Below are 15,871 nucleotides of genomic sequence, written 5' to 3'. Positions count from 1 at the left end.
ACCGAACGAACACCTCTAGTGAACCAGCAAGCACTCGACATGTACGATCTCAAGCGAACTAACACCTTCGGCTGCAGTATCCAATGGTATGTCTGCAGATTTATAAATCCGATGACTTTCGTTTATTCTTCTTGTTCAGATCTATTTAGATCTGAGTAATTTCGGTGATTTTTTCTTTACTCCAGTGACATTCGTAGTCCATATCTGTTTTGATCTAAGTGAATACGATTTTTAACAACAACAACTCTTATTTCTAGCGTTAATTTTGTTTTTTTCGAGTCGTTGTCGGTTTTCCTATGCTAGATCGGCAAGATGTATTTGTTTTTTGTTCCAGATCGGATGAATATTTTATTGATGGTGAACTCCGGTGAAGACACCTCAAAAAGCTATTGACTCCGAAGAAGTTCTAGTCGTTTGAAGAAGAATACTCGATGTTGCTATTTTGCCTCGATAAAGATGAAAATCGGTAAATTTTAAAAGCGGATAAATAAAAGAAAGCTAACGGCGATGCTTTATTATTTCCAGAGTTGTGCAGGTACTTCTCTATGCATACATATTTTATCTAATTAGTATTAATTGCTGAGAGTGGTAACATAGATGGTTTAGTGTCTTTAATTCTCTAAATTTATGAATATAATAAGGATCCACCTAACATTAAATATGATTTGTAGATATATAAAATATAAATATGTTATTTATTCTTACGTCGTAAACTTAGTTAATTTAATAACTATACTATATATTATTTTATAATTATATAAAATATAAACACTTTTATTCCAAAGCTGAAATTAGAACCTAAGTAGCGATGTATAAATAAATATTGTCATCATTACAATTTTAATATATATATATATATATATATATATATATATATATATATATATATATATATATATATATATATATATATATATATATATATCAAAAGTTATTAGATTGATAATATGAAAATGATTGTATAAAATTGTGAATGAGTTATGTATTAAACTATGACGTACCCCTCAGAGCGGGACAAAAGCAGTCGAGCCCCTGGCAAGACGCGCACAGCGAAAGGTCGGGCCAGCGACTCGATTACCTTAGCGACCAAGGACTCCCGCTTGGAGATCGCGCAGGAAGTCCGTCCTAGCCCTGATATTGTCCTTCAGCTACAGTCCAAGGATAACGACTCCATGCGATAAAGGACAAGACCAGAGCATTAATCGTTGGGTCGGACACAAACATGGAGCATGATCCTCCAATAAAAGCAGTGGATCTTGTCGGAACCGCAGTCTTTGTCCCTCGTACAGACCGAGGAAGATCTTCAGTATAAAGGGCCGATCGTTCTGCCTTGGGAGGTAAGCTATTCTACACCGATCATTCACCTTCATACTCCAGATTCACCTCACTAAGTTGACCGTCGGAGCGCCTTTCTGGGACCTCCTCCCGGAGAGCAGATGATGCCTTTCTTTCTTGTGACCTCTCAGGTTCCAACAAGACGTCGATTACTCATAGCTCAGTTGGTTCGGCGCTAGGTTGCATCATTTGGTGCCATCCGTTTTTGTGACAGTAGATACACAAACCCTTTCTCCTTATCTTTTCTCGTAATCACACATAACGAAGAAGACGATGGGTGAACCATCGGAGCCACCACATAGCCCGATACATCCGATGGGGTTGTTGGAAGTAACCAACACTCCGGTGGCACCGTCCTCAGGTGGTCAGCCACCAACATCCAAAATATCACCAACATCTGGTGACCTGCCGTTGTTCTTCGAAGCGACACCGACTTCAGGCGGCCCGCCAATGTATCTTGTGGCAACCCCGTCTCGAGATTCACTCCCAACTACCATTACCACGGCTACGCAGGCCGCTTTACCCCAGAACCAAACAATACCCACCATGACTCCCGTAACCATCCCACCATTACCAAACAGTATCACACCCAGCCGATACGCCATACCCACCTCGCCACCCTTTTTCTCCAACACCGTCGGTCCTCACTACACTCAAATGACAATGGTGGCACCCGTCACGAGTAACATACACACAAACAACGCTATGATTGGCGTAGGTATTATATCACATCCACAGAGACACCAATTACTGATGACGGGCAATACATCAACGTCGCCACTCACATTCTACCACAAAACACCCATGGCCCAACAGGAAACACCCATGGCCCAATAGCAGACACCCATGGCCCAACAGCAGACACCCATTACCCAACACCAAACACTTGCGGCCCAACAACAAATACCCATGCCATCCAGCTTCCTCACTCCGTTTCAACCGCTTAGCCACTATGGTCTAGCAACACTAGATCTCACCACATAAAACAATATGCTAGTTCAGCCATTCATGGCGATGCAATCACTAGGGTACCACCTCAACTAGAAAGTTCCAACCCAAGACTGCTCATCATGAAGCATCACATCATCATTTTTTCAAGGAACTCTTGGAGTACGAAATCCCTAACACTGCTAAACTACCCCACCTTAAGACGTACAATGGAACTACCGATCCAGATAGCCACATTGATACGTATGAGTAAACCATGACACCCCTCAAGCTAGATGAGCGGTTCTAGTGTACATACTTCCCCATTACCTTAGAAGGCAATGCGGGAAGATGGTTCAAGATGTTGCGTCCAGGCAGCATTAGCAATTTCAGCCACCTAAAGTATCTCTTCCTCACAAACTTCATGCAACTGCCACTCAATCATTGGGTGCAAACAAAGAGAGGGGGAGACAGTCAAAGACTACTTTGCTAAGTTCACCAAAGCAACGTTAGACGTCCCAGGACATGACAAAGTTTTAATCGCGGGTGCGTTCACCTGGGGATGTTACGAGGATAGTTGTCCCAAAAGCTTATGGGAAAACAACCCAAGACGAGGTCCGAATTAAAAGAGCTGGTGGAACGGTTTCTACGCCAAGAGGAGGGTGAAGCATCGAAGCAGGCGTACCTTAACACCATGGCAACCTCCACCGGGAAGCGAAATAGCTACCCTCCGACTCACCCTGACTCCCAAGGGAACAACAGGTTCATGGGGAGGGATATACGACCGTCAGGGCATTTCAGACCCTTCAGCAGGGACGATAGGCGAGGAAGACGAACAAAAGTCTACACGGTCGACGACAAGTCAACAGCCAAAGGCACCAAAACACGATACTGCGAGTATCACAAGAGCAGGAGACACGACATATCAACTGTGTGGTTCTAAAATTAGAGATCAAAGAAAAGAAACTAAAAGGCAACATGATAGAAATCACGAAAAGACTACGGGCTAAGTTCGATGCAAATAACCCAAAAGATGCCGCCAGAAAGGCAGAGCGCAAACTTGAAATTTTGACGATCCAGCATAAAAGGGTGAGAGTGGAACATGCAGAAGACACACGAGATATTACAAGATCAATTTAGGGGTTGACATTCTCCATGCGTGACCCAATTCCAACCGGTTGGAACAAAGACAACCCCCTCATCATGTAACGCCCGTAGATCCGGGCTAGTCAATTTAGAGATAATAGGGGTCGAAAATGACTTTTTGACAAAATATTATTTAGAATAAATAATTTGAACCAAGTTGTATTATATGTCACAAGATTTCCGTACATATAAAGAACGCCGAAATCCGAGTTATAACAAAGAAGTTATGACCCGTCGAAGTTTCGCAACGGAACCGGCACGGCACCGGGAAGCGTAAAAAGTGAATTTACAACAGAGCGATATTTAGCCTTAGTGATCTAAACGAAAGTCATAGAATATGTTAAACCGAGAAAATCCATAAAAAGAACGCCCAAATCTGACTTCGTATAAAGAAGTTATGATTTTTCTAAGATTTGGCTTAGCAGTGTACAGCCTGAAACTTGAATTTTAGTTCGAGCGGTTTTTGGCTTATGCGACCTAAATGAGAGTTGAAGATCTCATTAATAGGAACTCAACAGTAAAAAGACAGACAAAAACAGAGTCCGTATGAAGGAGTTACAGATTCTTCGCGGTAATTTAACAGTCTAAACGCCTCGTACTGTTAAATTTAAGATCGGTCAAAAATTAGCCGACGGAGTCAAAATGAAAGTTGTAGATATTATTTTTACCTACGCGTGGATATAAAGAACGTCAAAAACGGAGGTCGTATGTGAAAGTTACAAATTTTAGAAGTCGGAAGTGTGCTGTGCCAAAATGGTTGATGTGGCACAATCTTGGCCATTGCTTTCTCCCCAAGTCTTGCCACTAGATGGTGACATGTGGCACCAACTTCAGCCATTTTCACCCTATAAATACCACCTCTCCCCCCCTCATTTTCTTCACACCTTTCCCATTCTTTCTTCTCTTTACTCTCTCTCTAAAACCTCTCTCTAGCCCCGAAATCCCCCGAAAAGTCTAGGGAACCTCCCTGGCACGAGGCGGAAGCCCCGGAGTGCTCGACGGCTTCGAGAAGAAGAGATTTCCGGCTCGGAAACGCTGCTCCAAGCAAAGCCTGGTTTTCTATAAAACCCGCTGTAAGTGAGCTACGCCTACGCTATTTTTAATATAGTTTTTATTTAATTATATTAACGTTATTAAGAACATATAATAAATACTTGGGCTATTATTATGGGTTATATAATTTTTTTTTAACGCTTATATAATAGTAATAATAGCTAGACTATTAATTAGTCTCGGCGAATAATAGACTAAAATCTATTGGTGATAATACTAGGTTTCGTCGAAGGAAATTATTTTAAAGTAAACGAAGCGCTGTCCGAGTACCGAGTCACCACCTTCTCAGGTGAGTGCATGGTCCCTTTCATCTTACACATAGATATGAAGTATTTATTATATAATTTACGTGTTGTGAGTGCATAGTCTCTTTCATCTTACACTTAGATATGAAGTATTTTAATATAAATTACGTGCTATGTGTACATATTGTCTGAATACTTGCTGTCTATGCTGAGTAAAAGATTTTTATACATGTTTTAAATGATTTAAACTGTATACGTATTTTATATCTACAAAACGTGTTGGGAAAAACATGGGTAGATGAAATAGTTGTTTTGTGATAACACGATGGGAGACATCAGTGTTGTCAGTGATCCAGTCATCTAGTGGAGTATAGATGACGACTATGGACGATACTAGACGGTCCAGTGGAACGATAGCAGTTTCGTAACATGTAGGTATTTTTGAACTAGGTGCTCATTAGGTATTTTTGAACTGAGTGTGTTCACTACGTATCTTTGAACTGAGTGTGTTCACTAGGTATTTTGAACTAAGTGTGTTCACTAGTTACTTTTTAACTAAGTGTTTACAAGATGTTTCGGACTACGTGTTCACCAGATATATTCTATAAGCCTTGGTAATGATGGACTTCGTGTCGATTCCTTAGGATGATCCTTAGGAATAAATAAACGAGGAATAGCGGGTTCTTAGGGTAGATCCTTCAGACTAAAGAAGATAATGGGGATGGGTAATTGGGTTGATTGTTTGATTGTTTAAACATAATAATTATATTATTGTGGGTTGAAAACCCTATGTACTCACCAGGTTTCCCAACCTGACCCACTCAGTTTATGTATATCACAGGTGATGAAATGAAGTGACATTACACTGAGAGATTTAAAGAGATGTAGATCACTAGTGTAAACAATTGTAAGTTCTGTTTATGCTTATGTTTCTGTATTAACGATGACATCCCAAACGTTTTAAGATGAATAAAAATACGTTTCTTCGAAAATGTTTTAATAACGTATTTATCGTGTTTTTCTGGGAACAAATTCCGCAACCTTTTTATAAAATGAAGTACTCTGATTTTCATAAAGCATAAACAAAATCGGTCTTTTCTGGCCGTGATTTTGGGGATGTCACAGTTGGTATCAGAGCATTAGTTTAAGCGAACTAGGAATATGGATTTATTTCTAGACTTAAACTTAGGATGCTAAGCGATGATTGTGAGGTGTGAGCACTTGCTTAATTTAGGAATGATGCCTAAATTACTTTTATGTGCTAAATGATTTGTTATGCTATAGTTTGATCGGATCTATGGTCTGTTGCCGACCGGATCTGGAAACCTTATGTGTTTAGGATTCTAAACGTACGAATACGATATTAGAACTAGCATATAAACGTTTCGGAGCGATAAGGATGATTTAAACGTCAATCCTATGTAAGGGTCTAGATTCACCTTATTCGGTGTATAGATCAAGATGGCAAGGACCCGTAGCGGAAACGTGAATGCAAATGAGAATAGGAACCAACCCCCAGTGGTTCAGCAAATACCTGTTGTAGAAGAAGTTGCACCTGAGCCAGTCACCATGGCTGGAGTTCAAGCCATGATTCGGGTTATGCTAGCTGAACAAAGGGAAGAAATGAGGCGGATGTTGAATAGGGACGAACCAACTATGCCCACTGAGCAACACGAGCTGATTCCCGAGCAATCGGAGGAAGGAAACTACAGCCGCCAAGTGAGTCAAGTGGGGACTCAAGGTGATCAAAGGGATGGCCCGGAGAGGAGAAACGACAAGGATGGGCGAATGTACAAAAATTTCTTAGGTGCGAAACCACCAAGTCTCTCAGGAAGCCCAAAGCCTGTTGAGATTATGGATTGGATCTCTGAGATGGAGATGGTGTTTGAGAGCTGTGACTGTAGCGAGAAACAGAAGACCATCTTCGCTGTAAGACAACTAAAAACTGGAGTTTTGAGCTGGTGGAAGCTATTGGCAGATACGATGCCACGAGGAGAAGCCTTAAGGATGTCATGGGAAGAGTTCTTGGAACAGTTGAAAATGCAGTACTGCTCAGAGATAGATCTGATAGACCTAAAAAATGAGTTTCAGAACCTAAAGAAAGGGAAGATGAGTGTTGATGAGTATGCCACCGCATTCACCGAGAGGATGAAGCTATTCCCCTACTTGGTGCCTACTGAAATCTCCAAGATTGATAGGTTTGCTAACAGATTACCCACTGACTTTGGCCCAATGGTCAAAATGGCAACTACCTTGAAAACAGCTGTTAGGGCAGCTAAGAATGTAGAGGCCCAGATAAGGGAAAAGGGTCTAGAAAAAGATAAGGCAGGAGAGAAGCGGAAGTTTGAAGGATCTTCAAGGTCCAACCAGGAGAGAAAATTCTCGAAGCCTGGAGGAGGAGGTGAAGCAAGATGGTGTGATAAATGCAAGAAGAAACACTTTGGAAAATGCGGCGAAGAGGTGACATGTTTCAAGTGTGGAAAATCTGGGCATTACGCCAATGAGTGTACATCCAACAAGAGGTTGTGTTATGATTGTAAAGAAGGGGGGCATATTTCAAGGAATTGCCCAAAGAAAAATAAAGTAGCAAGACCAGAAACGCCACTGAGGCCAAGGGCATTCCACATGATCCTCGACGAAGCAGAAACAATGCAAGGAACCGAGGATGAGGAATTCATACCCGAAGATCAAGCTATGAGGTAGCCAAAGAGATAGAGCCATATGATGTAGCCTATTAAAGGCATAGTCTAGGGTGAACTTGAACACCTATGTAATAGTTTCAAGAAATAATAAAATCTTCGTTTTGTTACCTGGTGTGTTAAACTGTTATGTGATTTTCTTGAATGATGACTTGGAAAACTACGAGACAATACTTGGGACGAGTATGAGTACGTGTGAAAGGTAGTAGATGCATATACTACCGGAAGCACAGGACTCACGCTTGGATCAGGGAAAGTCACAAGGTTACCAAGAAGCTAGTAATTGATTTCGTTTTATTCAAGTATGCCATTACCATTGTTTCGGTAATAACTAAGAAAATTGCTGTTATCCCGACCCTAGTGGTCATATCACATTGAGTCCGACTACGATGAGTAGGTTACGTGGTTCAGAGAACCAAGTTTGATGTAGTGTCCAACTTAAACCAAACGATTGAAATCAAAGCGATCAATAGAAGTATCGCGCTCGTTGTTAAAAAAAGTTGGTAGCTAGAAATTCTACATGTTAAAATGTGATTATATCACATTAGACCATGAAGGAAGACATATTTCATTCCGAAATTTGACTCTAAGAGACCTGAGTCTACGCGTTGTTACGTACGATAATAGGTCATTAGAATATGACACCTCGATCAATTGTAGAAATCAAATTAACTTATCCTAAGAAGAAGAAGGTGTCTCTAATAAAGAATGAGCTTGTGACATGAAGTTCATGATTGAAAGTCTAACGAGCAGGTGCAAGACTAAGCACCACCTGCAATCAAGGAGTCCAAGAGTTAGATACCCGTTCGAAGCAACATAGAAGTTACAGTTATTACCTAGGATGAAGAGATAATGTATGGAGTCATTACACTGCCCTGTTTCGTTGATGATTCTGGGACGTAATCATCCTAAGGGGGAGATAATTGTAACGCCCGTAGATCCGGGCTAGTCAATTTAGAGATAATAGGGGTCGAAAATGACTTTTTGACAAAATATTATTTAGAATAAATAATTTGAACCAAGTTGTAGTATATGTCACAAGATTTTCGTACATATAAAGAACGCCGAAATCCGAGTTATAACAAAGAAGTTATGACCCGTCGAAGTTTCGCAACGGAACCGGCACGGCACCGGGAAGCGTAAAAAGTGAATTTACAACAGAGCGATATTTAGCCTTAGTGATCTAAACGAAAGTCATAGAATATGTTAAACCGAGAAAATCCATAAAAAGAACGCCCAAATCTGACTTCGTATAAAGAAGTTATGATTTTTCTAAGATTCGGCTTAGCAGTGTACAGCCTGAAACTTGAATTTTAGTTCGAGCGGTTTTTGGCTTATGCGACCTAAATGAGAGTTGAAGATCTCATTAATAGGAACTCAACGGTAAAAAGACAGACAAAAACAGAGTCCGTATGAAGGAGTTACAGATTCTTCGCGGTCATTTAACAGTCTAAACGCCTCGTACTGTTAAATTTAAGATCGGTCAAGAATTAGCCGACGGAGTCAAAATGAAAGTTGTAGATATTATTTTTACCTACGCGTGGATATAAAGAACGTCAAAAACGGAGGTCGTATGTGAAAGTTACAAATTTTAGAAGTCGGAAGTGTGCTGTGCCAAAATGGTTGATGTGGCACAATCTTGGCCATTGCTTTCTCCCCAAGTCTTGCCACTAGATGGTGACATGTGGCACCAACTTCAGCCATTTTCACCCTATAAATACCACCTCTCCCCCCCTCATTTTCTTCACACCTTTCCCATTCTTTCTTCTCTTTACTCTCTCTCTAAAACCTCTCTCTAGCCCCGAAATCCCCCGAAAAGTCTAGGGAACCTCCCTGGCACGAGGCGGAAGCCCCGGAGTGCTCGACGGCTCCGAGAAGAAGAGATTTCCGGTTCGGAAACGCTGCTCCAAGCAAAGCCTGGTTTTCTATAAAACCCGCTGTAAGTGAGCTACGCCTACGCTATTTTTAATATAGTTTTTATTTAATTATATTAACGTTATTAAGAACATATAATAAATACTTGGGCTATTATTATGGGTTATATAATTTTTTTTTAACGCTTATATAATAGTAATAATAGCTAGACTATTAATTAGTCTCGGCGAATAATAGACTAAAATCTATTGGTGATAATATTAGGTTTCGTCGAAGGAAATTATTTTAAAGTAAACGAAGCGCTGTCCGAGTACCGAGTCACCACCTTCTCAGGTGAGTGCATGGTCCCTTTCATCTTACACATAGATATGAAGTATTTATTATATAATTTACGTGTTGTGAGTGCATAGTCTCTTTCATCTTACACTTAGATATGAAGTATTTTAATATAAATTACGTGCTATGTGTACATATTGTCTGAATACTTGCTGTCTATGCTGAGTAAAAGATTTTTATACATGTTTTAAATGATTTAAACTGTATACGTATTTTATATCTACAAAACGTGTTGGGAAAAACATGGGTAGATGAAATAGTTGTTTTGTGATAACACGATGAGAGACATCAGTGTTGTCAGTGATCCAGTCATCTAGTGGAGTATAGATGACGACTATGGACGATACTAGACGGTCCAGTGGAACGATAGCAGTTTCGTAACATGTAGGTATTTTTGAACTAGGTGCTCATTAGGTATTTTTGAACTGAGTGTGTTCACTACGTATCTTTGAACTGAGTGTGTTCACTAGGTATTTTGAACTAAGTGTGTTCACTAGTTACTTTTTAACTAAGTGTTTACAAGATGTTTCGGACTACGTGTTCACCAGATATATTCTATAAGCCTTGGTAATGATGGACTTCGTGTCGATTCCTTAGGATGATCCTTAGGAATAAATAAACGAGGAATAGCGGGTTCTTAGGGTAGATCCTTCAGACTAAAGAAGATAATGGGGATGGGTAATTGGGTTGATTGTTTGATTGTTTAAACATAATAATTATATTATTGTGGGTTGAAAACCCTATGTACTCACCAGGTTTCCCAACCTGACCCACTCAGTTTATGTATATCACAGGTGATGAAATGAAGTGACATTACACTGAGAGATTTAAAGAGATGTAGATCACTAGTGTAAACAATTGTAAGTTCTGTTTATGCTTATGTTTCTGTATTAACGATGACATCCCAAACGTTTTAAGATGAATAAAAATACGTTTCTTCGAAAATGTTTTAATAACGTATTTATCGTGTTTTTCTGGGAACAAATTCCGCAACCTTTTTATAAAATGAAGTACTCTGATTTTCATAAATTATAAACAAAATCGGTCTTTTCTGGCCGTGATTTTGGGGATGTCACACATCATCCAGGGGTCCATCCAGAATGTGATCGTTCACCGGGTATACATCGATACCGGAAGCTCAGCGGATATCATCTACGAACATTGCTTTTGGATATTACCAAACACGTGGAAAGAGGGACTAAGATGAGCCACAGGCCAACTCACAGGATTCACCGGACACAACCTATGGCCACTAGGTACAATCCGCTTACCATTCACACTAGTTATTCAAGACAAAGCCAGGCGATGAACCGCTCTAATAGACTTTGTAGTCATACGGCAGCCGTCGGAGGACAACATCATATTGGGTCGGACAACCCTGCTTATATTTGGGGCGGTCCCGTCAACAATCCACGGGATAGTCAAATTTACCACAAGTCAAGGACCAGGAACGATTCTAGCCACACCCCCAGGGGAACTCAAATGTTATGACATCATGAAACTGAAAGACATCTCGGTTGAGGCCAAAAGACTAAGACTCGACCTGTCAGACGGGGAAGAAGTAATCAACAGGGAGTACCCTGACCAGCGAGTGATCGTGGGAACAACCCTCCTTGAAAGAACAAGAGAGGCGTTCGTCCAACTATTGCAGAAGTACAAACATGTATTTGCATGGACGACTACAGACATGGTGGGGGTTGACCGAGGAATCATAGAACACAAGTTGATGATAAAAACATGAACCAAGGAAGTGAAACAAAAGAAGCGGGTTCAGGGAGGGGACAAAAATAAAGAAATCAACGCAGAAGTGGCAAAGCTAACCAATGTCGGGATCCTCAGAGAAGCGATTTTTCCCACATGCCTGGTAATGGTAAGGAAACATGACGGTAGTTGGCGGATGTGTATTGATTACTCGGATCTAAACAAAGCATGCCCAAAGACTGTTACCCGCTACCAGAAATCAACCAAAAAGTGGAATCTTTGCAAGGATTTCAGTGGAAGTGCTTCCTAGATGCATACAACAAATATCACTAAATCCTGATGAGTGCAAACGATGAAGAGAACACAGCCTTCTACACGGATCATGGCACCTTTTGTTACACAACGATGCCATTTGGGCTGAAGAACGCGGGGGCAACCTATCAACGTCTCGTCGATTCCTTGTTTGCCCACCAGATCGGTCGAAATATTGAAGTCTATGTCAAAAACATGGTAGTAAAAAGCCCAAACGAGAGTAAGCTGCTACGAGACGTAGAAGAAACACTAAAAACGTTGGAAGGGGCTAAGATAAAATTAAACCCCACCAAGTGCACTTTTGGAGTCGAAGAAGGCTAGTTCCTGGGATATTATGTGACGAAAGAAGGAATTCAGCCAAGTCCAACCAAAGTAAACGAGCTTGAAGAAACACCCTCACCTTGTACGCTTAGGGACGCACAAGGCTTAAATGGAAAGCTGGCAGCGCTTAGCCGATTCATCTCCAAGTCGGTTGAGAAAGCCATATCTCTATTCCACACACTCAAAGGGTGCATAGAGAAAAACAATTTCTAATGGATGACAGAGGCCGACTCGGCACTGCAAAAGATAAAAAAATGCACTTCACATACTCCCTACTCTAGCCAGCCCAATACCTGGCGAGATGCTACAAGTGTCCTTGTCCACATCGAAAGACACTATCTCGTCAGTGCTGGTAGTTGAAAGACAAGGATGCCAACTGCCAATCTACTTCGTGAGCCGAGCCCTACAAGGACCCGAAATAAACTACCCAATCATCAAAAAACTGGCGCTCTCCCTGGTCTACGTGGCATGAAGGCTCCGCCGATACTTCTAAGCCCACTAAATAGAGGTATTGACTAATTGCCCGATCAAGAAGGTGCTCCTAAACTCGAAGACATCGAGGCGACTCGCAAAGTGCGCCATAGATCTAGGGGAGCACGACATTAGTTACCACCCTCGAGTAAGCATCAAAGGGTAAGCATTAGTGGATTTCTTGCTTGAAATCCCAGTAGAACTCCAACAAGAAGTAACCAACGCAGACCAATAAGGCCGCTTGGTAGAGAAGAACGACCATCGGTGGACCCTCTATACAGATGGGGCCTCCGGCAAAGAAGGGCTGGGCACAGGGTTAATTTTAACCATCTCCATGGGAGAGAAAGTCACATACGCCCTGCGCTTCGACTTCCGTACTTCCAACAACGAAATAGAATATGAAGCCTTGCTAGTCGGCCTCAGGTTAGAAGTAAAAATGGGGGCGGAAAGAGTCACAGCTTTAACGGATTCGCGCTTAGTAGCCAACTAGGTATCAGGGGAATTTGAAGTGAAATAAAAACGAATGGAGAAGTATGTGAAAGCGGTGAAACGAATCACGAGCTCCCTAAAAAGTTTTTTGATAAAGAAAATCCCGCGGGGAAGCAACAAACGAGCAGATGCCCTTAGCAAGTTAGCGTCAACATGTTTCGGACACCTTTTGAAAGAGGTGTTAGTGGAAGTATTAAAATAAAGGAGCATCGAAGATTGACAAGTTGACTCCCTATCAGTGGCACAACCCAATTGGATGACACCTATCATGGACTATCTTCAACACAGTATTCTCCTTAACGACCACGCAGAGGCCCGGAAAACGAGGGTGCGAGCCCCCCAGTATGTAGTCCTAAAAGGGACGTTGTATAGAAAAGGCCACACAGCTCCGTGGCTCAAATACATACATGGCACGACAGGGAAGATGGCTCTGAAGGAAGCCCATATAGGGTCAGCCGGAGCCTACGAAGGAGCGCGAGCACTCACAGGCAAAGTGTTGCGCATGGGTCTCTACTGGCCAGAGATATACCAGGATGCGATCGAGCTAACGCAAACTTGTGTGGAATGCTAGAATTTCTCACCGGCGCATGAAGTCCCACCATCCAAGTTAACAAGCGTAATCAGCCCTTGGCCTTTCTACCAATGGGGAGTAGACATTATCGGCCATTTTCCAGAAGCGTCGGGGAAGGTAAAATTTCTAGTTGTGGCGGTTGACTACTTTACAAATGGATAGAAGTAGAACGGTTAGCCTGTATTACCAAGAGGCAGATAATCAAGTTCGTCTTGAAGAACATCATAACACGGTTCGGAACACCTAAGATCCTAATCAGTGACAACGGCCTACAGTTCGTAGATAACCCCTTTAAGGACTGGTGCAAAGAAAAGGGAATAGAACAAAGATTCACATCTATGGCTCACCCCCAAGCCAATGGACAAACATAGGTATCTAACAGGATATTGGTGCAAGGGATCAAGAAACAGCTAGGCAAAGCAAAAGGCAACTGGGTAGACAAGCTACCAAAAGTCCTTTGGTCATACCGGACCACACCGCGGACCAGCACAAAAGAGGAGCCATTCTGTTTAGCCTATCGAGCCAAAGCAATTCTACCGGTAGAAATGATGATAGGATCAATACAAACAGAGTACTACCAGGAACAAGGAAACAACGAAAGCCTAAGAGAAAATCTAGACCTCTTGGAGGAACGACGCGAGCGTTCAAGCATGCGCCAAGCAGCCTACAAAAAGATAGTGGAAAGATACTACAATCAACGTGTCAAGAACAAATCATTCCGATTGGGAGACTTTGTCTTGCGAAAAAACGAGGTCATCCATGCACAACCCAGCGGGAAATTAAGCCAGACGTGGGAAGGACCATACAAAGTGGTCGAGGCGCACCGCAACGGATCGTACACTCTCGAGACCCCGGAGGAGAGACAAATACCCAGGACATGGAATGCGAGGAACTTAAGGAAGTTCCACATCTGAGCAACGAACGGACCCTATGCAGAAGGGAAGACGAAGGCACACAACCTTCAAGCAAAGTCTTCCCACAAATAGTAGGGAAAATGAGGAAAACACCTCATGGCCAGACTGATCACCCGGACCAACAAATGGACTCCAAGAGAAGTCCAATAGGAAATTATTCTTTGAAACAACCATGTATTAGAATTATATAAATAAAAGAACATGCGTTGTCTTTAGCACGTAATGCAACAAACATATCTAGCACTCTAACAACTATAACATAGAGGATACTCAGTGAATCCAAGATGCAGTGTACATAAAAATGGAAAATAATATAGAAAAGAGCCTAACAGATGATCAACCTACATAGAAGGTTCGATACGATTGATAAAAAGGATAACATTTCAGCAACTAAAGATAAACCATTGTTTGTTTACACATGAAAGCCTTAGAGGCCACAAGCTAAGAATATCCAAACAAAGGCCTCAGAGGCTGTAAAACGATTAAAAGATAACTAGACAAAATCTTCAACATGACTTTTTCACACCCCAGAAGGGTAGCTCTGAACAACTTCATACAACACCATTAGCACCATTGCCACCAGCACCGCCACCACTAACAGAACCATCATTGTCACCAATTTCACCACCACCGCCAACTCAACCAGCCCCAACACTCGCTCCGGCACCACCTGCTCCTACACCACCCACACCCAACATCTCAACATCCTCCTCACCCTCATTAAATGTGCACAACGCTCTTACCCCATCCACATCCAAGTGACCTAGCCCGAGAAAACCAACAAACTCCATTGTCGCGAAATCCAACAAAGCATCATCCAAGGCTAACGTATGACTAGAACGCGAATCACTAGATGAAGGATCGTAAGTCCCAGCGTCGGCCTGAACTTTCAAGCTGGCCTAGCCCGACTCCTCCGCAACAACAAAGGCAGCATAGCGAATACGACTAATACTAACGGTGAACTCAGGATGCTCAAGAAGCTTTTCCATCATACATACAAACCCAAACTATAGGAGCCAGATATGGTCTGCCCTTAGCACCTCCAGTTCACGCTCACGATCAGCAAGGCCCTGCTCCAGGCTTTCATTATGAATTATCAAACCTTCATTTGCTTGGGACAAAGATTCCACCTGACCCTCCAAAACACTACGCACATCCTCCAATACCAATTTCTCCGATGCCAAAGATTTGTTCTCTTCCTCTAATCAACCAACGGCAGTGCTTAAGTCGGTCACCTTCACCCTCAGAATAGCTTCACTCTCAACAAAGAAAGAATGCACATGCTCCAACTCATCAAACTGTTGCACACGGTGGGACCCAACAGCCAGATATGTCATGGTCTGTGCAGCGGCATATGCAAGATTATGAGCCAAGACAACATTGTTCATCGAATCCATATCATCCACGGTGGCAAGAGGAAGAGCATGACGAGTAAAATCCAAAGCAACGTAACGAATAGACAAATGAGAATCAGAA

The sequence above is a fragment of the Lactuca saligna genome, chromosome 3 (assembly GCF_052625555.1).
Source record: "Lactuca saligna cultivar CGN05327 chromosome 3, ASM5262555v1, whole genome shotgun sequence".
Taxonomy (NCBI): Eukaryota; Viridiplantae; Streptophyta; class Magnoliopsida; order Asterales; family Asteraceae; genus Lactuca; species Lactuca saligna.
This window is presented reverse-complemented; position numbering follows the sequence as displayed.